A 10,267-nucleotide genomic window follows, 5' to 3' on the forward strand; every position below is an offset into this window, starting at 1 on the left:
TGTGACAGATGGCTCTTAGGATTCAAGAGCAAACTAACTCATTGTGATTTGTTTTTTAGATCAATAATCTGGCCCTGTGGCTAATACAAAAAGGAAATAACAAAAATGATGAAATATGCCAGTTTGTACTACATTCTGTAGTCCTCTCTATATAACAATAAGGAACATAAGAGGCAGGCTTTGTCTGGTCAACACACACAAAAATCTGTAATAAGAACAATAACAACTGTTCATTTAATAAGAATGACTTTTTTTTTTTCAATTATTGCTAAGTTTTCTTCATCTTATACTGCTTTTCAGGGAACCCAACCTGTGATAGGACACCTAGAGGAGGACAGCAGATCTGGGATTGGGATAGGGTGAGTGAGCTGAAATTTCTCCTCCCTTTCAGCATTTAGCAGGAGAAAATCCAGTGGCCATCCCTGGAGAGCCCCTGAGTGGTGCAGTTAACAAGTGCATCTGCTAACGAGAAAGTCTGGAGGTTCAAGTCCACCTAGAGGTGCCTCGGAAGAATGGCTTGGTGATCTACTTCCAAAAAATCAGCCATTGAAAACCTTATGGAGCACAGTTAACTCTGACACACAGAGGGTTGCCATGAGTAGGAATCAACTCCATGGTAACTGGTTTTTCTGGTGCCTCCGGAGAGGCTCTCAAAGTGACATTTTCGTTACGGATTTGTTATCACCCAGTTAGGCGCCCTGGTTTTGCAGGGCTAGAGATGATGAATTCAGTTAATCAATTTTATTAATTTGTGAAGGATAATATGACTGTCACTTAACCACAGTACTCATGTCACAACTCAGACAAAACATTCCTGCTATCTGACTACCTAGTATATTAAATTAATAAACAGAAGGCTTTAATAAACATAAAGAGAGGCATGTGCTCCAATGACTTGAATGATTATTTCTGGCTCACGCCAGTTATAACCTTTCTGTGATTATACTCATGTCCATCAGACTTACAGTCTCTCTTCCAGTAAGTAATGGATAAATGCTGCCCACTTCTGGCTCTATGGGCTTTCTTTTCTCATCCTACATCAGTGGTTCCCAAATGCATGTTCACAAAAGGCACCAGGTTGGCTACATGAGAATCCACTAAGGATCTGGTTAAATACCCAGATTTGCAGGGCTCCATCGCAGACGTGCCCAATCGGAATCTCCACATGTGGGTCCCTGGCATCTTTGTTTTTCATAATCTCCCCAGGACATTCTGATAAGCAGTTCACTTTGAGCCGCTCTCTACGCTAAAAATCCAATTGTAAAATTATGCTCTTTCACCCAGAATACAATGTAATTGCATAGCTTTCCAACTGGCAAATTTAAATCATATACTGATTCGTCCTCCCTGAGGTTACAGCTAGGTCACTCACCTGGGTATGTTGTTGCTGGGTGCAGTTGAGCTGTTTTCACTTGTAGCGCCCCCATGTGTTACAGAGCAGAACTGCCCCAAAGGGTTTCCTCGGCTGTAATCATTACAGGGGAGCCCTGGTGGCATAGTGGTTAGGAGGTTGGCTGCTAGCCGAAAGTTCAGCAGTTCAGGGCCACCAACCGCTCCTTGGAAACCCTACGGAGCAGTTCTACTCCGTTCTATAGGGTTGCTGTCAGTCAGAATTGACTTGATGGCAATGGGCTTTCAATGGGTAATCTTTACAGGAGAAAACTGCCAGGCCTTTCTCCCCGCAAAGTGGGTTCGAGCCTCAAATCTTTTCCTTAGTACTTGAACGCTCAACTGTTTATGCCACCAGAGCTCCTTAAAGTATTGATAGTTTCCGAATACTTTAGACACTCATCTGCGTTTTCTTATCTCCTTTTCATATCCTATCCTTCCTTTCATATCCCTCGTGGCTAGCTTTTAACAGTTTAACTTTCAGAATCCCTTTTTCCAAGGCTATTGTGGGAAAGGTTAGACTTATCTAAATAATATTAACAATGCATCTCCTATTCTTCCAGTTAGACATGATCATAAAACATACTGTTTTTTCAAGCTTTGTAGTATTGGTGGAGACATTAAAAACCCATTGCCATTGAGTCAATCCCAACTTATGGCAATCCCAGGTGTTTCGGATTAAACTCTAATCCACAGAGCCTTTAGTGGTTGATTTCTCAGAAGTAAACCATCAGGTCTTTCTTCTGAGTTGCCTGTAGGTGGGTTTGAACCACCAACCTTTCAGTTAGTAGCCGAGTTAAGCATTTGTGCAGCCCAGGAGGCATGGAGACACTAGAACTCCCCTGTTATAGAAGAGCTGGGCAAACCAATGCTGTCAAACTTGATCACATTTCTGAGACTGATTGCCTGTTCTTGAGAGAATGCTAATAATATTCCACCTTCTGTGAGCTAATTTTTGTCAGCTGAAAAGACCTAATTCTTAAGAAAATTCTGCAAACATTAAGACGGGTACACCGCAAATTACTAGCAAAGGGATTTGAAAACCTTTTCACCTCGAGTAGTATTCAGAGACTAAAAATACCTCTAAGATTTTACTCCTCAGAGTTGCAGAAGGAAATTGTCAAAGATAACAATTTATCTTTTAGAAATAGTGGACCATTTCAGTGGCATCTGCCTTCATTGCCTGAATGTTCTAGATCAACATTTTCCAAAGTGCACTTCATGGTACACTCATCAAGAAAGTGACCCCATGGGAAAACACGCTCTACTTTCCTGGTTGGAGATACAGTTTGCCCGTCAGCACGTTAAAGCCTCTCAAAAACCCTGTGATAAAGAATCACGCTTCACTCAGCATTTCCTAAATCTATTTGATGGGAAAACTTTTCCAGATAATATCTATTAAAATCCTGATGCCACACTTCAGGACAGGGGGCATAACCTGATTGTTAATTATTCTCTTAAATAGATTTGAGGGTTGGAGGACAAATTCTTCATTGAATGATATGAACAAGACACGTCTTTTCTAAAGTGGACTTCCTGCACTATCACATGAAAATATTTATAAATGTCCATAAGCCTTTGTGAGAACCTGATAGCCAGTTAAGTCAGAGGCTACACCTATATAACAGATATAACGGAGAGTATGAAAAAAAAAAAAAGTTTTTTTTTTTTTATTGAAGTATTTTATTCATTACAACTTTAGCATTCCTAGTTATGAAAAACTGGAGCCCTGGTGATGCAGTGGTTAAAATCTTGGCTGCTAACCAAACGGTCAGCAGTTCCAATCTACCAGCCACTCCCTGGAAACCCTATGGGGCAGTTCTGCTCTGTTCTATACGGTTTCTATGTGTTGGAACCAACTCGATGGCACCTAACAACAATAAAAAGTCATGAAAAATACACGAATTTTCACTTTCACCAATAAATACAAATATGGAAATGTAAAGCTTATATTTAACGAAAAAAGGCTGGGCAAATCAGAAACAGCTCTAGCCATTGACATTGTAAAGTCTCTCTAAATAACCCAACTGACACGCAAATATAAATTAGAAGAAATTATGTGTAAATGATTCTGAACAAGTTGAGTTCTTCATATGATAATGAATCAATATACATATGAATAATAACATTATAATGTCAATTTAGTGTTAACTGGGTTTTATATATAGCTGTTTTATGAAATTGTATTTATTTATATATAAATGACTTATTAACTGAGGAATAAGGTGACTTAATGTTGATTCTTTGCACAAAAATGATTTCACAAAGGAGAAAACAATACTTTGGTGAAGCACAGGTCCAGATATTTGCTTCTAAAAATATAATCACCATACCTATGACTACTCTCCCTGGTATGGCAGCACTAGCTGGTTACATTTGAGCCTTGTAATGATCTAGGTAGAGGAAATAGAAAAATTGGATATGATTAGGTTTCAAGAGCTATCACATTATTTTTTAATTTTTTTGCAACTACCTTCTTTTTCATGTAAAAAACAAGTAATCAAAAGAGTAAGTTGCTCATGAATAAGCTTAATTAGAGACCTATTTGTAAGAAATTGCTAACATAAATATACACATACCATGTTAGTGACAAAATATAAGTGGTAAGTTTATACAGTGCAATTTTAATCCCCTGCAATTGCCATTGCCACAAGAAATTGCCTTTAATTTCTCACCCGTTTCTGTCTTCCTTACTTCTTAATGAGAGCAATATGTCTCTTTTGTGATTAAAGAGACACTGGAATGTTTCTTTAATAATACAATCAAGTGATTAAGGAGGAACGCTCATTCAACACTTTTTTAGCATTCTGAAATTTGATCAAAGTCAAATCAGTCTTTGTAGATTATGAATAAAATGATAGACTGGGACAACAAAGACCAAGGGGAGGTTATCTCTGGTTTTAGTTTAGGCACAAATCCTGCCCCCCCACCATCGAAAGCTGGAGCTTTCCTGGTCTCCATCACAGAGCCTTTCTTTATTAAGTACGAGGTCAGTAACACTAGGCATGTTTGTTATACTTTTCTTTTTGTGTACATGAGAGTAATAGTTAATCATAGTACTGTATCACTCTGAACTTGGCTGGAACCTCACATTCTTTCAACGCAGTCCAAACAGCTACAAGCAATTGACTGGCACTGGCAAGTAAGATGAAAACTCCTGCCATTCCTTGCTATTTCAGATTGATGGCATAGTTGTGGTTGGCTGCCTGGCTCTTTACTTACTTGAGTTTTGCTATCCCTTGGGCTGGCTCCGTCTGTTTTAAACACTGGAGCTCAGTCTTGGTTCCCCTCCAGACTCCTGCAGGGTTCTTCATTGCGTGAATTCAGAGACCATGCCCACGTCTCTGAGACGTGGAGTGGCGACCAGAGACATGGCAACCACCACACTCGCTGCCCAGAACAGATTTTACCATAAAAATAAAGAAATAACATAAAATAATAATATTCATTACCTTATATTGTGAATAAGACCACTGATAAAATGAATGAGAAAAAAAAAGGTAATTCACGAATTTAGAATATGAGCAAAACGAAGAGTGAGCATCAAAGCTAATCAAGAGACAAAAAGGCCGAGGACAGAGAAGAGGAGAAAGTGATGCTGGCAGTTGCTAATGCGTGTTCTGAGCTTCTGGCTGGAGGACGTGGCAACTAGGTTCACACCTGAATAGAAACGGCCTATTCCCTGCCCCTAAGTCTAGGACTGAACTGGGTCAAAGTGAGACATGATACGTAAACAAGGACTTGGAAAGATGGACAGGAAGCATTTCTCCCCCTTAAAGTGATTTTTTATTGGGAGAATCAATTCAGGACATTTTAGAATGAATTGTCAGTAAATCATGATGAAGCTTAAAGCCACCCAAGGTCATGCTCACCATTTTACCACAGACATTGTTCTTCCTTTTCCCGGAGGTCTCAATATGCCCTGAAACGTGGTTCATATTGCTGTTTTTCACTTCAGGGGGGCCAAGAATACAACCTAAGTCTCCCGCTAGAGCCATATCTAAACTAGAAAACATTCCGAGGTCAAACTTCACCGCTTCGTTTCTGAACTTCAGCCGTTAACTCAAAACAAGCAAAAACAAGAGAAGTCTAAAATCTATAGGGGTCATATTGTGTCCAGTTCCCCCTCTCAGACAAGCAGGAGTCTGGGGTCATTGCGATCTAGCTTGAGGATCCTAGGAACTGTGGTGCGAGAAGTCGATTTAGGTAAACTGAAGGGCAAAATCAAAAAGCCTGGGCCCAACCTCCAAATAAATCATCAGTCCAAAAAGGCCGGGCAGAAAGTGAGAATTCAAGTGTGATTTACCGGAGGGAAAGAAAAATAAAATGAAGGTTCAATGTCAAATCTTGGTGAGGAGGAAGTTGTTCGGCTGTTCGGTTGAGCAGCCGAATTCCAAGTTTCACAAATCATGGCATCGAGTAAGAGTTTCCCTCTCATTGTCACAGAACACAGCCAGGAAATACGCCTTTATTGTACTGCTTAGTGACTTAGGAAGGAGGTGTTATTTTACACAGTTATGTGAAAAATTCTTCCGGTGAGGGAGTCAAACCGTTACCCACACCCATGCTGACTAGTCGATCTGATTCAACACAGAAGCTGGTGTGGAAATCAAAAAAAGTGTCCACCTCTGCCAACATTTTTCTTTTCCAAAAGGCCCCTGTGCCTCCTTACCATGTGCAACAAATTTGAATTGCATGAAATTATTTCCACTAGTGTTACATTACAAAATCACAACTAGCAATGAACCAACTACTGCAAAATGTCACAAGATGTATGAGAAAACCTTGTGGCTGGTGCCTCAGTGCCTAGGGCTGCCATAATACAATTACCAAAAGCAGGTGGCTATAAAGAAGAGAAATTTATGTTCTCACAGTTCTGGAGGCTAAAAGTCCAAATCAGGATCTCAGCTTTGTCGATTCCTTCCTTGTTGATAGCCCCAGACATTTCTTGGTTCTTCAGGGTTCCTTGGATTGTAGACAATCCCCTCATGGCATCTGTATTCCCCTGTGTGTTTATGGGCGTGTGTGTGTGTGTGTGTGTGTGTGTGTAAGTGAGTGAGACAGAGAGTTCTGCCAAGATATCTACTTATAGCCTGGAGTCAGAACACACCCTAGGGAAACTCCCTTTACAACTGATTGATTATGTTACATTACGGAAGATGATTACATTACATTACATTAACTAGTTGCCATTGAGTTGATTCTGACTCATGGGGCCCACAAGAGTGTCAGAGTAGAACCATTCTTTATAGGGGTTTCAATGGCCAATTTTTCAGAAGAAGATCACCAGACTTTTCTTCTAAGGCACCTCAGGGTAGACTCAAACTTCCAACCTTTTGCTTAGTAGCAGAGCTTGTAAACAATTTTCACCATCCATGGGCTTCTATGTTGCATTAGATGCAAGGATTTTTACATTAAGTTAGGTTACATTATGGAAAATAATCCGGTCTACCCAAGGCCAACTGATTTAATCACATGTAACTACTTCCTAACAGCTACCAGACTAATGTCTCGCCAAACAACTGGGAGCCCTAGCCTAGCCTAGTTGATACAGAATATTAGCCATCACAGTTGGGAACCCAGTAGCACATAAAGCTCAAATCTGTAGCCACCTGCTACTTCTCTGTCAAAGAATAAATTACTGTTTTTATTGTTGGTTGCCATCGGGTTGATTCTGACTCATGGCCACCCCATGTGTGCAGAGTAGAGCTGCTGCATAGAGTTTTCAATACTGTAACCGTTCAGAAGCACATCGTCAGGTCGTTCTTTCAAGGAGCCTCTGGGTAAGTTTGAACCATCAACCTTTCAGTTAGTAGTTCAGTTCTTAACCATTTGTGCCATCAGGGACTCCACAATGAATAGACACTGAATCAAAATTCTTGATGATGAACCAATTAATTTCTGTTGCTGTAGTATATCAACCAAGTTTATTCCGTGTTATTCCTATCAGTTTACAGGATGAAGCACAGACCTACGCACTCCGCGAAGAGAAAAGGTGCAGTAGATATAACTCCAGCTTAGATGGGGATCAGTACTAAGGGCGAGCACTGATTCAGCACACAAGAACTGCTCTACAATTAATTTAAGCACAAAGAGACAGGACTACTCAACTGTTATTACTACCAGCCTATTAAAATATAATTCACCGTGGTGGGTAAATCTGCACCAGAATGGTTCTACTACTGGTTTGACTTAAATAATAAAATCATCCGCTTGGACAGATGCAAATTCCTCCATTTCTATCATAAAAGAGTGACTGAAAACTCTCAATCACCCTTCACCACTAAGGCTGAGCCTTCAGAGAACGTTCTTTGTTGAAGGTTCAAAACAAGATAAAATTCAAAGGCATTCTATCTTCGTAACATCAATCTTCAGGAAAAAAAAAAAAGCCACCGAATTCCTGAAATATCCTTCAGCAGGAAAATGGACCACAATTTGAAATACATATTTAAATGCTTTAAAGCTTAATCCCGTACTCTACACCAGGGGATCTATGCCTTATAAAAACCATTTGAATCTGGTTTTAGCAATTGCATATAAAATATTTTATAAACAGAAGTGTATTTTTATATTCCGGAAAACTCAGACTGTGCCTGGTAGATAGGCAATTCCTGATTTAGAAGCGTTCAATTTAGGAGACTTCAAACAAATGATCAGCTATTTCCAGAAGAAGCACTGGCCATCCATCCCAGTGATATCTGATATCCATCCTATACCACAGGACCAGCAGGCTGAAAAGATACTGGAAGGAGGGAAGCCACAGAGAAATAAATGTGCCATACACACATGTTTTTCAAACTTTAAACTGCAGTTGAAACACTTTAGGATCCTGTTAAAATGCAGATTCTGATTCAATAGATCAAGGATGGGACTGAAATTATGCAGCCCTGGTGGCGCAGTGGTTAAGATCTTGGCTGCTATCAAAATGTTGGCAGTTCGAATCCACCAGCTGCTCCTTGGAAACCCTATAGCACAGTTCTACTCTGTCCTATAGGGTCACTGTTAGTCAGAACTTTCAACATACTCCCAGGTGATGTCGATGCTGCTAGTCTGGGGAACACTCCTGGAACAGCAGCTACAAAGAAATAAAAACGTAGATCAGCATCATGCAGAGAGGAGTTTTTTTTTCCTAGATTTTCTCTAACATCCCTCTTAGCCTGAAATGGTCTAGATCGATGGTTTTTAAAACTTGGCTGCACATTAGAACCACCTGGGAAGGTTTTTCAAAAATCCCACCACCCAGGTCATATCCCAAAACAATTAGATGAGAAACTCCAGGAGTAGGGCCCAGCACTGGTGTTTGCTGAAGCTCCCGGTGATTCCAGTGTGCAGCCAAGATGGAGCACTGCGGGCCCAGATGGGGTTTTAATGGTGTAACCAGCAAAATTTAAGCCCAGCTCTTCTTAACTTGAACCCAGTGACCAACTACTTGAAAAAATGCCATGATTGCTAGAAACGTTAGCACAGGCAAATCAAGCAAAACCCTCTGCCCTGTCTGTTTTGGTTATTTTTCACCAGGGTTCCATAGGCAGCTTAGTGGTGAGTTTTCAGAATGAGGTCCAGGGATGATCTACCGTTTTTCTGTTTTTCTCTCCAGTGGGTAATCCTATTTCACACACACTCTTGGGGAAGGAAAAGCACAGCCTTCTGAATATCACCTGCCATCAGGTGACGTGCACACATAGTGATTGACAATCCATCATGAATCCCTACCTCAGGTTTGTATCAAAAAGGAAAGCAGGTTCAATCTCCCCACTATTACAGAAGTGCAACACTTTATGTATCATCCATACCTGCAAAGAAAAAATGCTGATGGCAGCCCTAGCAAAGGAAAACAGCATTAAACTGTAATTATCACATCGGTTGTCAATATCTTGATCTGCAAACAAGGCGGAGCTACAGAAGTAAATTTCAGTTAGACTGTAATTGCCCACACCACTGAACATTATCCCAATAAAAACCCATTATGGATCTGCAATGTTTATATACTGATGCATATTTCTCTATTAATGTGCCTGGTAATTAAAAAAGCAAAGAGATTCTTGTCCAGTGGCCCCAACAACACAAATGTTTTAATGTTCACATAGCTATGGCAAGGCAAAATTCCTTTTGTAAATGACAGATTGTTCCAAAGGAAATTCTTACATCTCCTAACTCATCTGATCTTTTATTTCTCTCACACGAAAATTCCATTCGTTCTTTTATTCCTTTGTTAAATATCTCTTTACTCAACTTATTGATCAAATCCTCTCTGTGTCAGGCACTGTGGCTAGGTTCTAGGAATAAACTGGTGAGCAAGACCAGACATGGCCCCTGCCCTCAGAGTTTACAACATGGAGGAGCAGGCAAAACCAAAAAACCAAACCCATTGATGTTTAGATGATTCTGACTCATCACAACCCTACAGGACAGAGTCGAACTGCCCATAAGGTTTCCCAGGCTGTAATCTTAGGGAATACGCATGGAGAAGTTTCAGCAAACAGACGCAGTGCTGGGAAGTCCTCACTTGTCTATGCCAAGAAATTTGGAAGACAGCTATCTGGCAACCAACTGGAAGAGTTCCATATTTACGCCTATTCCAAAGAGAGGTGATCCAACTGGATGTGGAAATTAAGGAGCAATATCGTTAATATCATATACAAGTAAAATTTTGCTGAAGATCATTCAAAAGCAGCTACAGAAGTACATTGACAGGTACTGTCAGAAATTCAAGTAGAATTCAGAAGAGGACGCGGAACCAAGGATATCATTGCTGAAGTCAGATGGATCCTGGCTGAAAGCAGATAATTCCAGAAAGATATTTACCTGTGTTTTATTGACTATGCAAAAGCATTCAATTATGTGTATCATAACAAATTATGGTTAACATTGTGAAGAA

This window comes from Loxodonta africana, chromosome 26 (assembly GCF_030014295.1).
Source record: "Loxodonta africana isolate mLoxAfr1 chromosome 26, mLoxAfr1.hap2, whole genome shotgun sequence".
Lineage (NCBI taxonomy): Eukaryota > Metazoa > Chordata > Mammalia > Proboscidea > Elephantidae > Loxodonta > Loxodonta africana.